The sequence below is a fragment of the Neomonachus schauinslandi genome, chromosome 10 (genome assembly GCF_002201575.2).
Source record: "Neomonachus schauinslandi chromosome 10, ASM220157v2, whole genome shotgun sequence".
Classification (NCBI taxonomy): domain Eukaryota; kingdom Metazoa; phylum Chordata; class Mammalia; order Carnivora; family Phocidae; genus Neomonachus; species Neomonachus schauinslandi.
Window position 1 is genome coordinate 81,190,932 of NC_058412.1, and position 14,799 is coordinate 81,205,730.

Here is a 14,799-nt window from a genome sequence, read left to right on the forward strand (position 1 = left end):
TTAAAAAAAACCTTGAAATCTTCCCATTATGCGCAATCATTTTTTTCATGCCTATAGAACTTGCAATTTTGGAACAATCCAGGACACGTTTTATTTATTCCTAAGAAAGCAGCTAAAGTAAAAAAAAAAAAAAAAAAAAAAAAAAGGAAACTTCTGGTAGATAGTAAACTGTTTAATTATTTATTAACCTCAAGGAAATGTTGAAAACTTGGAAGCAGGAGAAGAGAAGAAAGCTATAATTCGATTCTGTTAAGTGAACAGCTATAACTTAAGACATTTCTTGCACCAAATAAGTCTGTCCCTTTATGAGTTATTATTACAATTGTGAAAAACCTTTATTACTGTTCTCTGAATTTTATTCCATATATCAGCTCTGACTGTATTGTGGGATCCTTGGGGCTCGCATTGTGAAGTCCTGTGCCTTTAATAAATATTGGTATGAGGACCTAAAGGAAGTGGGATAGGCTCTCTTCGAGAAGTTCTCCCCCTGATGTTTTAGTATCTGCTGGCTTTTAAAAGGTCTAAACTTCTTCCTCCCTGACATGACCTCCAGGATAGTGTGTTTGGCCATCAATAGGTGTTCTGAATGGAAGATATGCCAGAGGAATGGCACAAACAGAGAAAAAGAGACTGCAAACAGCGAATCCTGAAGGACACTAAGAATAATGGGGATTTCACATACGTGTTTTTAAAAGGCTTGTTTGTAGCTCTTACCTACTTTTCCACCGTGTGATATTACAATATGCTTTTTTCTTCTGTGATATACTTATGGGCTATCTGTGCTCCCTACCAGTTCCCAAGTGAACTTTTGGCCCTGGCTTCTCTATTACAGCTAATGGCACTTCTGATGCTATTAATTTATTCTCGATTTGCACTGACCAATATGATCACCATTAGCCACACAGGACTTTTTAATTTTAAACTTAAATCAATTAAAATGAAATATAATTAAAGTTCAGCCCCCCTCAGTTACAGTAGTACATTTCAAGGGTTCAATAGCCGCATGTGCCTAGTGGCTACCAAATTGGAGAGTGTGAATATAGAACATTTCCATCATTACAGAAAGTTCTTTTAAATAGCACTTGTGGCAGCTTGACTGGGTCAGAGATGCCCAGATAGCTGGTAAAGCATCATTGCTGGGTGTGTATTTCAGGGTATCTCCTGAAGGAATTAGCATTTGTATTGGTGAACTAAGTAAAGCAGATGGACCTCCCCAATACGGCTGAGTATCATCCAATCCCTTGAGGGTCTGGATGGAATGAATGAAAAGGCAAAGGCAGGACTAGTATATTCTCTTTCAGTTGGAATTGAGACATCCGTTTTCCCCAGCCCTCACATACCAGCTCTCGGTCCTCAAAACTCAAATCCTAGCTACACCATCAGCATCCCAATCCTTATGCCTTCAGCCTTGGACTGAATTATACTACTGGCTTTCCTGGTTCTCTAACTTGCAGACTGCTGATCATGAGATTTCTCAGCTTCTAACCATGTGAGCCAATTCCTTAAAAAATTTCCTTGAAACTATGTATGTATGTATGTATGTATGTATGTATGATCTACCTATCACTGCTTCTGTTTCTCTGGAGAACCCAATACAGAAAACTGGTATCAAGATGTAGGGGTGCTGCTTCACACATACCTAAAAATGTAGAAGCAGCTGGAATTTACAATTGGGTAATGCATAGAAGCTGGGAGAGTTTGGAGGTGCCTACTTGAAAAAGCTGCAATGTTCTTGGAGAAGACTGAAGTGGTCTTGAACAGAATGTCGGTGGAAATATGGATGATACAGGCCATTCGGATGAGGATGTAGACAGAAATGAAGAAAATGTTACTGAAAACTGAAGGAAAGGCAATCCTTATTAAAAAGTGGTAAGGAACTTGGCTGAATTATGTTCATATCCTAGTGTTTTGTGGAAAGAAGAACTTGTGAGCAATAAAATTGGGTATTTGGCTGAGAAAATATTTGAGCAAATTGTTGAAGGTACAACTTGGGTTCTCTTGAATGCCTATAGTAAAATGTGACAAGAGAGAAATGATTTAAAGATGAAATTGTTCATCAAAAAGGAAACAGAATGTGAGTTTAAAAATTCTCAGCCTAGCCGTATTGAATGGCATGTAAAACTTGCTTGGGAAAGTACAGAAAGGGTGTGGCCAAATTTAATGTCTGAGCATGGACTGGCCATCTCAACAGAAGCTAGATAAAACAATGTGGAGAGCAGTTAGCTAGCTAAACAAACCAGGACCAACCATTGTCGTCCAAGACAATGGAAGAATGACCCCCAAGGCAATTCAGAGATCAAGAGCTGCCTCTACCATCTTAGGCTAGAGTCCAAGGGCCTGGGGATCAGAACAATTTCAAAGGAGAAGCTGCCTCTGTGGGACAGCTCCTCACACTGTGGGCTCTGCTCCCCAGATTCCGGTGACATGCTCCTCAGCTGCCCCAGGTGTGACTCCAGCAGGCCCCCAGGGTGGCATGCACTGAATCCAGCAAAGCACAGGGATAAAGCCTGGGGCAGGCTGGAGCCACGGAAGGCTGCCAAACTGGCAGGTATGCCACCCAGGCGGAGGGCTGCTGTGGGTGCAGGGCTACTTCAGAGAGCCTCCACTAAGGCAAAGCCCAGCCAACTGGAAGACAGGGCCAACCCCACCCAGACCTGTAGAGTCATGGCATGTGATTCTTGTCTGGGAGAGATGTGGGCATTACACTGCTTGAGTGTGACTGTGTGGGCTGTTCCCAGTAGAGTCATGGGGGCAGAACTTCCCTGAGCCTTGGGGGTGCAAGCCCCACACTAGTGGGTCAAGGAAAAAAAAAAAAAAAAAGAAGGATGGGCATTGAACTAAGGAGGACTGTTCTTGTGACTTGGGTTTCGTGTTTGGCCTGTAGGTTTTGGACTTACCTTGGACCCTTTACTCATTTTTCTTTTCTATTTCTTCCCTTTAGAATGGGTTTATCTCTCCTATGCCTGTCCCATCATTATATTTTGGAAGCACATAACATGTTGGATTCCAAAGGTTCACAACTGGAGTCTTACCTATGTCTTATTTGGACTTAGATTTTTGAAGTGATGACATGGGAGAAGAACATGAATTTTGGGGGGCCAGGGGTAGAATTGCTGTAGGTTGAATGTTCCCTCCCCAAAATGTATATGTTAAAAATGAATGCCCAGTGTGATGGTATTAGGAGGTGGGGCCTTTAGGGAGTATTAGGTCGTGAGGGTGGAGCCCTGGTGGATACTGTAAGTACTATTATAAAAAGGGCCCTGCAGAGCTCTCTAGCCTCTTCTGCCATGTTGAGGACAGAGAAGAAGGACCCATTTATGAACCAGGAAGCCCTTGCTAAATACCAAATCTGTCAGTGCTACCACCCTGGACTGCTCACTCTCCCCAACCGTGAGAAGGATGTGTTTGCTGTTTATAAGTCAATCATCTGTGGTGTTTTGTTATAGCAGCCCCAATGCACTAAGACAGCCCTGTCGCAGACCCAGACCTCCATACGGGCGGTGTCTCTACAGCAGAAGGAACCGCTTCCTCTTCTGTGCTGTCAGTTGCAAGACCTGGCTATTCTTTAATAATATTTCTTCTTCTGGTCCCTGCTTTCCATTTTCACCATCACCATCCAAGTCCAGGCCCTATTACTTGTGTGAACCACTGCATCAGGCCAATCTGATCTGTTCAGCTCCACCTTCTCTCCAATCCAATCCAACCCAATCCAATCCAATCCAATCCAACTGGTCCACTGCAACTAGATTAAAAGTTGGAGCAAGTTCTCTTCCACATTTGACTCTATTGTCTGCTGAAGCCTGTCCTTAATTTGGAATTCACACAGAAATAGAGAGCAATAAAGGAATCAAAGTGTTTTCATCTAGTTGTGAGTTGAAGAAAACCAAGTAGCTCACCTGCAGGGTTCTTGTTTTATCATTTTTATTATTAATTAAATTCTAAAACCTATCACTTAATATACACAACATATGCTGTGCAATAAATTAATTCGTGATTAAATCCTCAAATTTTACATTTATTGCCTTGTATATAAAATGACCTTTGAAGCATTAATGTAGCACTAATTATATTTTTCATTTGATGTAAAGTGCTTATAAACTACCTAACATAACTACAAATTAAACTACATAGTAATACGTTGTATGGTGTATTCTTCTTTCCAAAAGCTCAGGGACCTTTACAGAAATCATTTTATTAATCTTCACACATCTCTGAGAGAAGATGGTTGGTTTTAATTATCCTTCCTCCTGCATTTGGAAAAGCTGAATGGATGCCATTTATCACTGAAGTATACAGGCACTGTACCAAGTGTGCTATGTTAATACAGAGTTGCATAAAGGCCGAAAACCCATCTCTTTCATCAAATATACATTATTGTTGAAATTTTCAGAAGTTCCATGCCGGTAGGAGATGAGCTGCCTTCTGTTCTGTTCAGGAATACCAAACGCCTTACCTTTTTTTCCTGTTCAATATTATGATACAGTGATCAGATCTCCAGTGACGTAAGTCAGAGAATTTGGTATAGGGCTTGAAAAAAAAAACACCCCTCTGTATCTCTGCTCCTGAGTCCTTAGGTCTGTCGTATTTTTACTCATGTTCAAATTCATATCACAACCATCTCTCTGCCACAAATGTACATTTAGGGCAAAAGTGCTACCAACACAAACTCCATTAATATTTTCTCCATTTCTTTTTCCGTGAGCCTTGGCAGAGGTGTGGGAAGGAACAGAAATGCATTTAAAACTTGATCAAAAAGAAATGCATTTAAAACTTGATCAAAAACTAGTGATGTACTATATGTTGGCTAATTGAACATAATAATAAAAAATTAAAAAAAAAACTTGATTAGCTGAATTAGTAAAGGGATCTATCCACGGAGCTGACATTAAAGAGGTATTTGTATATTTTTTTTCCCCAGGGAATATACTAAAGAAGCACAGATTTCGATCATACTTGCACTCCTTCTGTTGTTTTACAATGGCTAATATCAAAATGAAGATGTGTGTACTCACAGGTACAAAATAAGGATGCTGATTGAGGACAGGTTGAACAGAGGCAGAAACTCCAGGAAATTTTAAATTCTTCATACAGTCCTCTAAAGCTACACAGGTAATTGAGATTTCATGGCATTTCCAAAGACACAAGGCATAAATGTGTGTAAAATAAAGACTAATCTACGGGTTGACTTAGTAGCTGAGGAACAGAGACAAAAGCATGTACTGGACTAAATTGGCTCTAAGTATTATTAGTAATGTCCACATAAAGGCATGCAACAGTTACACCTTATTGCATGGATATGCTTAATGCAGACAAAGAAAAGTCAAATACATTGAAATATAATTTACAGAAATGAAGGTGCTTAGCTAAATACATTGTTTTTTTTTTTTTTTTTTTTTTTTTAAAGATTTTATTTATTTATTTGAGACAGAGAGAGACAGCACATGAGAGGGGGGAGGGTCAGAGGGAGAAGCAGACTCCCCGCCGAGCAGGGAGCCCGATGCGGGACTCGATCCCGGGACTCCAGGATCATGACCTGAGCCGAAGGCAGTCGCTCAACCAACTGAGCCACCCAGGCGCCCCGCTAAATACATTGTTAAACAATGTTGTTGCCAAACATCGTGAAAAAGAAAATATACCAAAGATACCATTCTATGTATAACTTCCCTAAAAATAATAGTATTCACTGAATGATTCAGCAATTCACTTTTAAGAACATTCTTTGATATTTGAATAGGAGGGTTTAGTTAAGTCTTCACTTTTTTTTTTTTCTTCTCAGTTTTCTCTTTTTCGCTTTTTATAATTTGGAACAGAGAGCTCTAAGATAGTGACAAACAAATATGAATGCTGAATTCATCTGAAACTTGAAGTTCTCACCAAGCTCACTATGGGGGTGTGTCTTCCCCAAAGGTTTGCTGCTTCCACAGAGTCAGTGACCGCACTTCTCTTTGTGACTCCAGGGTGAAGAGAGCAGACTATGGGATGGAGGAAGGGCCTTGTCCGAAGACCTGAAAGCAGGAGGCAACTAAGCTCCCAGCAAAGATCAGTCAAAACCATCGGAAGTCATCAGTATGCTGAGGAATGGTATGAGACCTTAACCTGGCATTTGAATAAACAACCCGAAAACTTAGCATTTGGGAACAACACACATTTATTATCTCCTAGTGGGTCAGGAATCCAGGAATGGATTAGCTGTGTTGCTTTCTAGGTGGTAATCAAAACTGTTGGCTAGGGGTACACTGGTCTCAAGGCTCCAGTGGTGGAGGCTTTGCTTCCAAGCTCACTCACACAGCTTCTGGAGGGCCCTGACTCACTCATGGGGATGTTCCCAAAACTCTACTTCACACAACAACTGTGTTCCCCCAGAGTGAGTGACCCAAGAGAGCATCCAAGATAGAAGTCGTTGTGTTTTTATAGCCACATCTTAAAAGTGATGTCTCGGGGCGCCTGGGTGGCTCAGTTGGTTAAGCGACTGCCTTCGGCTCAGGTCATGATCCTGGAGTCCCGGGATCGAGTCCCACATCGGGCTCCCTGCTCAGCGGGGTTCTGCTTCCCCCCCCCCCCGCCCTCTTCCCTCTCGTGCTCTCTGTCTCTCATTCTCTCTCTCTCAAATAAATAAATAAAATCTTTAAAAAAAAATTGATGTCTCATGTCTCCTGCCATATTCTGATCATCAGACTTGATTTCATATATTTAGCCCCACACTCCAGGGGAGGGGATTACATGAGAACATGAGTACTGGGAATGCAGATCATCAGGGCCTTCTTAGATGCTGACTACTGCAAACCTACTGTTTTCACTTCTGATTATTTTGCATCTGGTAGCTCAAAATTGTCAAAGACCTCAAAGCACATTTTTTTCTTTTTTTTTTAAAGATTTTATTTATTTATTTATTTGAGAGAGAGAGAGAGAGAAACAGCATGAGAGGGGAGAGGGCCAGAGGGAGAAGTAGGCTCCCCGCTGAGCCGGGAGCCCGATGTGGGACTCGATCCCAGGACTCCGGGACCATGACCTGAGCCGAAGGCAGTCGCTTAACCAACTGAGCCACCCAGGCGCCCAAAGCACATTTTTTTCATTTGAACTTTATAGCAATGCTTTGAGGCCATCAGGGTGATTCTTGGAACTCAATCATTTTATATCCAAGCAAATGGGATGTGAGATTAAGTAGCCTATTTAATGATAACCAGTAAGAAAGAAAACTGGATTCAGGTCTTCTAATTCCTAGTCTTTACATAGTTTGAAACAAAGGTTGATGCCCCCCCCCCCCACCAAATCAGGATTTCCAGTCTAATGGAAACAGAATATGAAAATAAAGCATCCAAATGGATGGTGCCTCGGGACTGGGGGAGGGGAAGATGGACAAAAGGATCTGAGAAATGAAAGTGGAGATTGGTTATTTGTTTAGTTTGAGTAAATTGTCAGAGAAAATAATGTTAAATCTATTCTTAGAAATTTCACATAACAAGATGAAAATGTCAGGATAAAAATCTTTAATAGAATTAGGTATTTGGGGGATCATAATGAACTACTTACACAAAGTAGTTAATCAGATGTGCGGCCTGGTGGATGATGGTTTTAGCATTTTTTTGCAATGATGCTTGAATGACATTGTATTGATGTTATGGATTTGGAGTTGAACAATGGAGATCAAATGGCAGTTGGAGACTCACAAGTATCTTCGTCATTCAGTTTTCTGTCTTTCTTTTTTTTTTTTTTAAAGATTTTATTTATTTATTTGAGAGAGACAGAATGAGAGAGAACACATGAGAGGGGATAGGGTCAGAGGGCAAAGCAGACTCCCTGCTGAGCAGGGAGCCCGATGCGGGACTCGATCCAGGGACTCCAGGATCATGACCTGAGCCGAAGGCAGTCGCTTAACCAACTGAGCCACCCAGGCGCCCTCTAACTGTCTTTCTAAATACTAGCATCCCGTGGTGTTTTTGTGTAACACCAAATAATAGTGGCTGTTTGGGGGAGGAAAAGCTGCCCTGGTGCTTTGGGATATGAGGCTAGGCCAGGGTTTCTCAATCTTGGCACTGTTGACATTTTGGGCTTGGTAATTCTTCATTTCGAGGGACTGTTCTGTGCACCGTAGGATGTTTAGCAGCATCTCTTGCTTTTACTCGCTAGATATCAGTAACACGCCCTTACCCCACATAAACATAGCAAAGTAAATACCTTTAGACATTGCCAAATGTCACTGGGGGGAGGGGAAGGCAAAAATCATTTCCAGTTGAGAACCACTGGGTTAGTTAAACATAAGGCCAGATAAAAACTGTATATGATGCCCCATACATTTAAAACAATCAGATAAAATGATGCTGCCATGTTAAGAGTATATTTCTGAATAGTGGAATTTATGAAAGATTTTAATTTTTTCTCTCATGCTAAATTTCTTATAAGTATGTACTTGTTTTATAATGAGAAAAATTTTAAAAATTGTCAAATTATTTTTATTAGAATTTAAATTATAATGAAATAAAGTTTTATGAATTTGAGGAATTAATTCTCAAGTATTTAGAATACTACTCATAATAACATATTCTTTCATCTTTATTAGCTCAGCAGATCTTTACAATAGGCTAGCTGTTTTCCCCATTTGAATATTAATTGACTGTCTTAAAGAGGGGAGTAGCTTCTATAAAATCCCTCAGGTGAAAAAAATGAGCCAGGATCTGAACTCTGGCTTTCTGCTGTTCAGTTTTCTATTGACTTTGTTAAAAAGGAGACTGACAACAGGCCCCAAATGGAGTGACTTATGCTAAACCTCACGTCAGTAAACCAAGACTTAATACCTCAACCAACTACAGTTTCAATCCCCACCGCATCCCCAGAAATGTAAACTTTAACCAGTCAACATGGAATTACCTAGTCAGCACTTGTGAGGTAACCCACCTGATAGACCCCTTTGGTTCCCCTTGTGAAGGCCATCTTTCCTGAAACAGTGAATTCCTTGCCAATAATTTTCTTTCTCTGGCCCCTTTCCACCTTTAAAATCCTTTCCTTTTCTACAGCTTGGCAGAGTTCCTTTTTACTTGCTAGATGGGATGCTGCCTGATTCATGAATTGTTCAATAAAGCCAATTAGATCTTTAAATTTACTCAGCTGAATTTATTTTTTTAACAGCTTCCAGAAATATTTAGCCATCTGGATCAGCTCATCCATTGACAGTCCCAGGTAACTCAAGTGTTAATGTACATTATCATCATTGTTTCATCATTGTGAATTTGTCAAATGTTTTCTATGCTGAGAACACTGTGCTTTTTACTTACCTTACCTTCATTCAATACTCTAGCAATAGATGGAGAGATACAGGTTAGATGTTGGGAAGTATTATAAAAGCTGGGACCATTTATAACTCCCAAGTGACTACAGATAAGTGCTTTGTGTTCAGACCTGGGCTGTGCTGGTTGGCTGGGCAATAAGGAATGGAGAAGAGGAAGGCGCCAGCAGGTCACTAATTATATGTGCATGTTTTGGATCTGGGCAGCATATTATGAAGGAGAGGACTCTCATGGAGTCTATAATTAGATTCCCTTTCTTGTCATAAAGCTGATTCTGGAGAACATGGCTTGGGTGTACAGCAAAGCGGGTTTCCCACTACAAAACTCCAGCAATCACACACCCCTCTGCCGGGAGGTCTCCTCCTATAAAACAAATGACAGGGGAGAACCAAGGAGAATGATTGCTTCCTGTGGGGGCTTGGCTCCAGAAAGGGAGAGGGCCAGCCACACCCAATGGCACATCTCCAGTCTTGAGTCAGGTAACTCACTCCATCTCCAGGAAGAGGGGCCGTGGGTGGGGCAAAGGCCAGGAGTTTTTAGGGGACACACCCCTGGTGGAAGTTAGAGGGATGGGGAAGAAGCATTTTCTTTCTTGTATATTTCATTCTTACTCTCTTTCATGGAGATTTAGCCAATCAACATAATTCCTAAAGTAAATTATGTTTTCTTTCTCTTTCTTTCTTTCTTTCTTTCTTTCTTTCTTTCTTTCTTTCTTTCTTCTTTCTTTCTTTCTTTCTTCCTAAGAAGTCCTAGAGTTGATCTCATGGGATTCTTTTAAATAGTACCAGGGCAGCAGTAATCTGGGATAGTGATTCTGTGAGATAAATCAGGTCCCGAAGTCCTTTGGTGAGAAATAAAGTAAATTGATAATTAAACATGCCTTTAACCTAAATAGGATTAATAGCCCAGTTCAATTGGATTTTAGATGATTTTCAGTGAAATACGCATTTTTAAAGAAATGCTCCTGAGGACATCAGACCAAATCATGGTAAAACATTGGGAAAATATAATTTTTAAGATAAAATGATTTACCTCCACTTTCCCGAAAAAGAAGTGCTGAGGAGGTCCTTATAAATAAAAATATGACATCTCCTTTGTGGAGCTGGAAGGACACAGTTAAAGGAAGAACCTGTGATTTGGGTCACAGAAAATCCCTTTGAACAAAAGAGAACCTTCCCAAACACACATGCCCCAAACTCAGAACGAACTGAATTATTAAGGTCATGGACAGATGTAGACCAGATAAAGCACACCAGATTCCACATCGAAGCAACGTGAACCCTGCGCTATAGCAGGTGATACATCAAATTCAGATCCACTTTTTGAACCTATTACATCTCAAATGTTTAAAAAGAGGATGATTAAAAATTACATTGGCACTTGAACATATATGGTCTTCATTAATCTTGGTCAATTTGGGGAAGTAAATCTTTTTCCAAATCCAGTGAGTTGGAATCCAGGTAGCGAAACTTCCTCTTTTTTTTTCTTCACAATTTCCTCCTTCCACCCCACCCCCCCCCCCCCTAAAATTCTATATGAGGTTAGTGAAATGACAGAATATGCATAAACCAAGTAGAAATGAACATTCTGTAGAAAATGAAATTTCCTGAATATGATTAAATTGCACAATGTCTTAAAATGTAATAATGAGCGTCCAACAGTCTCTTGAAGTGGATCAGAGCATGCAACATCACTGCCATTGTATGCTGCTGCTTTTATGGTGGACTATAGGAAGTATATAGAGAAATTGCGATGTCCACTAAATATTTTGAAAAACTGAAAGTGCCTAAAGGGTGAGAAGAGGAACAGTAAGTACAAGACCAGCAACAGCATAAAGAATTGAAAAGGGCTGGAATTCTAAGGTAGATCCAAGGCACTTCTATTACAAACTAAATAAAATACAGTAGTAATCAAGAAGATGAGAGGGATATAGGACTGTGGCAAGACGGTTGGAAGCTCACCATGCTGGATTCTACCAATTCTTTGATCGATCCAAAATTCTGTCTACATAATGGGGAACCAGAGAGTAAAGGATGGAGAGACAAGGATGGGGCTTCTCTGCTAACTTGGAGTCCTGGAGATGGAAGAATTTGTAGAATAACTCCATTTTTCAGCTTAAAGATGGTAAGTTGTTATATTCACCCTGTCCATAGCAGAATACTATGGAAAAATAAATAAATCTCTTTGCTTTCTATAGCGTGTGACTCATGGTTTGGTAGAATATCAAATGTGCTCTCTGGCAAATGGAAGTGGGCAGTTGTTTTGAAATAAGGTGAAGACTCAGACCTTTGGGCTATGACAGGCCTCCTTGCCTTCTCGATTGAGTTATTCACAGGAAGTGGAACTGGATTCTTTCATTCCTTCTCTCAACTTCTTTCTTCCTTGGGAAGTTGGCTCAACTCTTACGTGTGTCAGAGATTGTTAGGCTTCCCTTAATGATATGCACCACCGGGCTAGGGTGCTCCTTGGACATTATCTCATGAAGTCTTCACAACAATATCATGAAGTATGTGTTTTATCCCTAGTTTACAGAGGAAGGAATTGAAGATCGGAGAGATAAGGGGACTTGGCTGACCATATACCGTCGTGTCCAAGCCAGGCCTCTCTGGCCACAAAACTTGGGCCTTTTGTCATTCCACATGGAGGCTACCTTGAGAAAGCATTTCCTCCCACTCCTGGTTTTGGGGACATTAGCAAGTTATAATTCACCCACAGGGATCAGAGCACAACATTCCAGTCTGTACCAGTGTGTGAGTACGTGAGTGCGCGTGTCTGTATACACATATGTATGTGCATGTGTGTGTGGATATGATAGATTCTGTTCAAATAGCCTCTTACTGTGGAGAGATTCACAGCATCATTTTTGCTCTATGGAACTTCTCTTTACGTGTTTAAAACACTCATGTTGGAATTAGCACTCGAAAATAGTTTGTGTGCCAGAGATGTACATTTTTGTAACCGGATCCACCAAATTCTGTTCCCAAATTCATTTCCTATGAGCAAGCTTTTAGAAGGCATGGAGACATGAGACAAAGAGTGAGCTGTGCTGATTCCTGGACCTTTGTGGACACCAGGAATTTAGACCAGCTTACTCATCAGCCAATTTGTTATTCTAGCATTGCTATGGAACATTTCTTATTCACCAAACTAATATGAATTTTTTCCCTTGTTGCTATGTACAATCCAGCCACAAATAACTAGATGGCAATACCACCCGAATTAACTTATAGGCAGAGTGATTCCTGCCAAAGAAGAATGTATTGCAAAAATTTCTGGTTTTGCTCCAAAATCTACCCTAATGATTTACAGATGAGATCTAATTTTAGGGTAGCTAAAGTTGTTAGCAACCTGAGTTTGTTAAAGATTGAATCAATGTTACTTGAAAAAAAATAAAAATAGGGTTTTTATTCCCATACTTCTGAGTTTTGTTAATGCCAACATGAATTACTGAGGGTCTATAGTAAACAGGCAACATCTGGATTAATGTGAGGTACTATGTGCAGATCAAAACACTGAAGTTTAATGACAGGTGTATATACCTTAGTATGTGTTCTCTTTGTGTGAGGCTCATTTGACTTAATACTTGAGTGCAGGACTTAAAAAATGTAGAAGAGGATAGAGAGAGCTCTAGAAACCTTTCTCAACATAGATTGAAATCCAGCTTGACTTGGGCTGAGACTCATCTGACTTGGATTTTTTAAGAACGGAAACAGAAGAGATGAGTGCCCCCACGTTTTACTACTTTGGCCATGGATGATGGAGATGAGGAGGAGGATGACCAGAGTGACAGGGATGATGACAACCTGTGACCGCAGTCATCACGCTGCATTATCTGTTAATTCATGGCTTGTCATTTGCATTATGATTAATTGCCTAGCATGGATTAGCAGCAGGCTGTCTTAAAATGACTCCTTGTGAATTTCAGGATCTTTTCTTACGGACAGGTATAAAATACCTATAGCTAAATTTCCTTCTTTTTCCTTCAGAAAGAAATGCATGAAATCATACACTGCAGCTTACCCATACACAATAAAACTGGGGACAGAATTTGCTAATCAAAATCACACTGGCAGCCTGGGCTGTATTACTTCAGAAAGCCCATGACCCCATTGCTTGCTTTCTCACTTGGAAAGAATTCCTGTGAAAGACGATCATGAGGTATTTGCACACATGCTGCATTTGACACAAAGATGGGATGATCTCCATTTAGCAGTAGGAAAGGGACTACGGAAAAGTGGGAATTCATACTTAGAATTTTTATCCTGGGCCAACAACCAAAGCAGTACCTATTAGTTTGTGTGTTGCATTTCTAAAGCACATTGGATTTTCACCATCGTGGGCAAGTCTGATCACCTGTTAAGTTTAGAAATTGCTTTACTTTAAAAAAAAAAAAAAGATTTTATTTTATTTTACTTACTTTATTTTTAAAAGAATTTATTTATTTATTTGAAAGAGAGAGCACAAGAGAGCACTAGCGGCAGGGCGGAGAGAGGCAGAGAGAGAGGGTCAAGGTCAAGCAGACTCCCCTTTGAGCAGGGAGCGCCATGCGGGGCTGTATCCCAGGACCCTGGGATCATGACCTGAGCTGAAGGCAGACGCTTAACTGACTGAGCCTCCCAGGTGCCCCAAGATTTTATTTTCAAGTAATCTCTATATCCAATGTGGGGCTCAAACTTACAACCCCAAGATCAAGAGTCGCATGCTCTATAGACTGAGTCGGCCAGGGATCCCCAAATTGCTTTTTTTTAAAGCTCTTTGCATACACTTCCGTGTTTATTTAACAAATCACAACCCTGTGAGATTTGTTTTCATGTTATTTCCATTTTGGAGGTGAGGACAGTGGCTCAGAGTTGGAAGGGCTTGTCCTGGGCATAGCTGGTAAAGGTGTTTTCAAGCTCAGAGGCAGATCTGAAGCTGAGTGCTTTCTCTACCCACAACATCTCATGCCTTGCCTTTAGGTATCTCATTATTGCCTGGAATTGTGTCAATCCTTCCCTAGACATGGGGGAAATTTCTAGGACAAAACATAGAATTCAGAAACACAAGACTTATGTCTGAAATTCATGACTTAGATTGGCACTTTATTTTTTTATTTTTTTTAAAGATTATTTATTTATTTATTTGAGAGAGAGAGAATGAGAGACAGAGAGCATGAGAGGGAGGAGGGTCAGAGGGAGAAGCAGACTCCCCGCTGAGCAGGGAGCCCAATGCGGGACTCGATCCCGGGACTCCAGGATCATGACCTGAGCCGAAGGCAGTCGCCCAATCAACTGAGCCACCCAGGCGCCCCATAGATTGGCACTTTAAATTTTGAACCATGCCACCACCCTTCTAGGCTTTATGTGTTAAAGGAGCTCTCAGGAAGCATGTATTTATGATTTTTCAATTAATGTTGACCTCTCGACAAAAGTAAATAGTACCCACTGTGAGCTCACACTTACAGTGATTATATCGAGAAAATGTGTGAGGAAACATGGAGCTTGAATTTACTCTCAGCCTAAAATACACTGAATGTGTC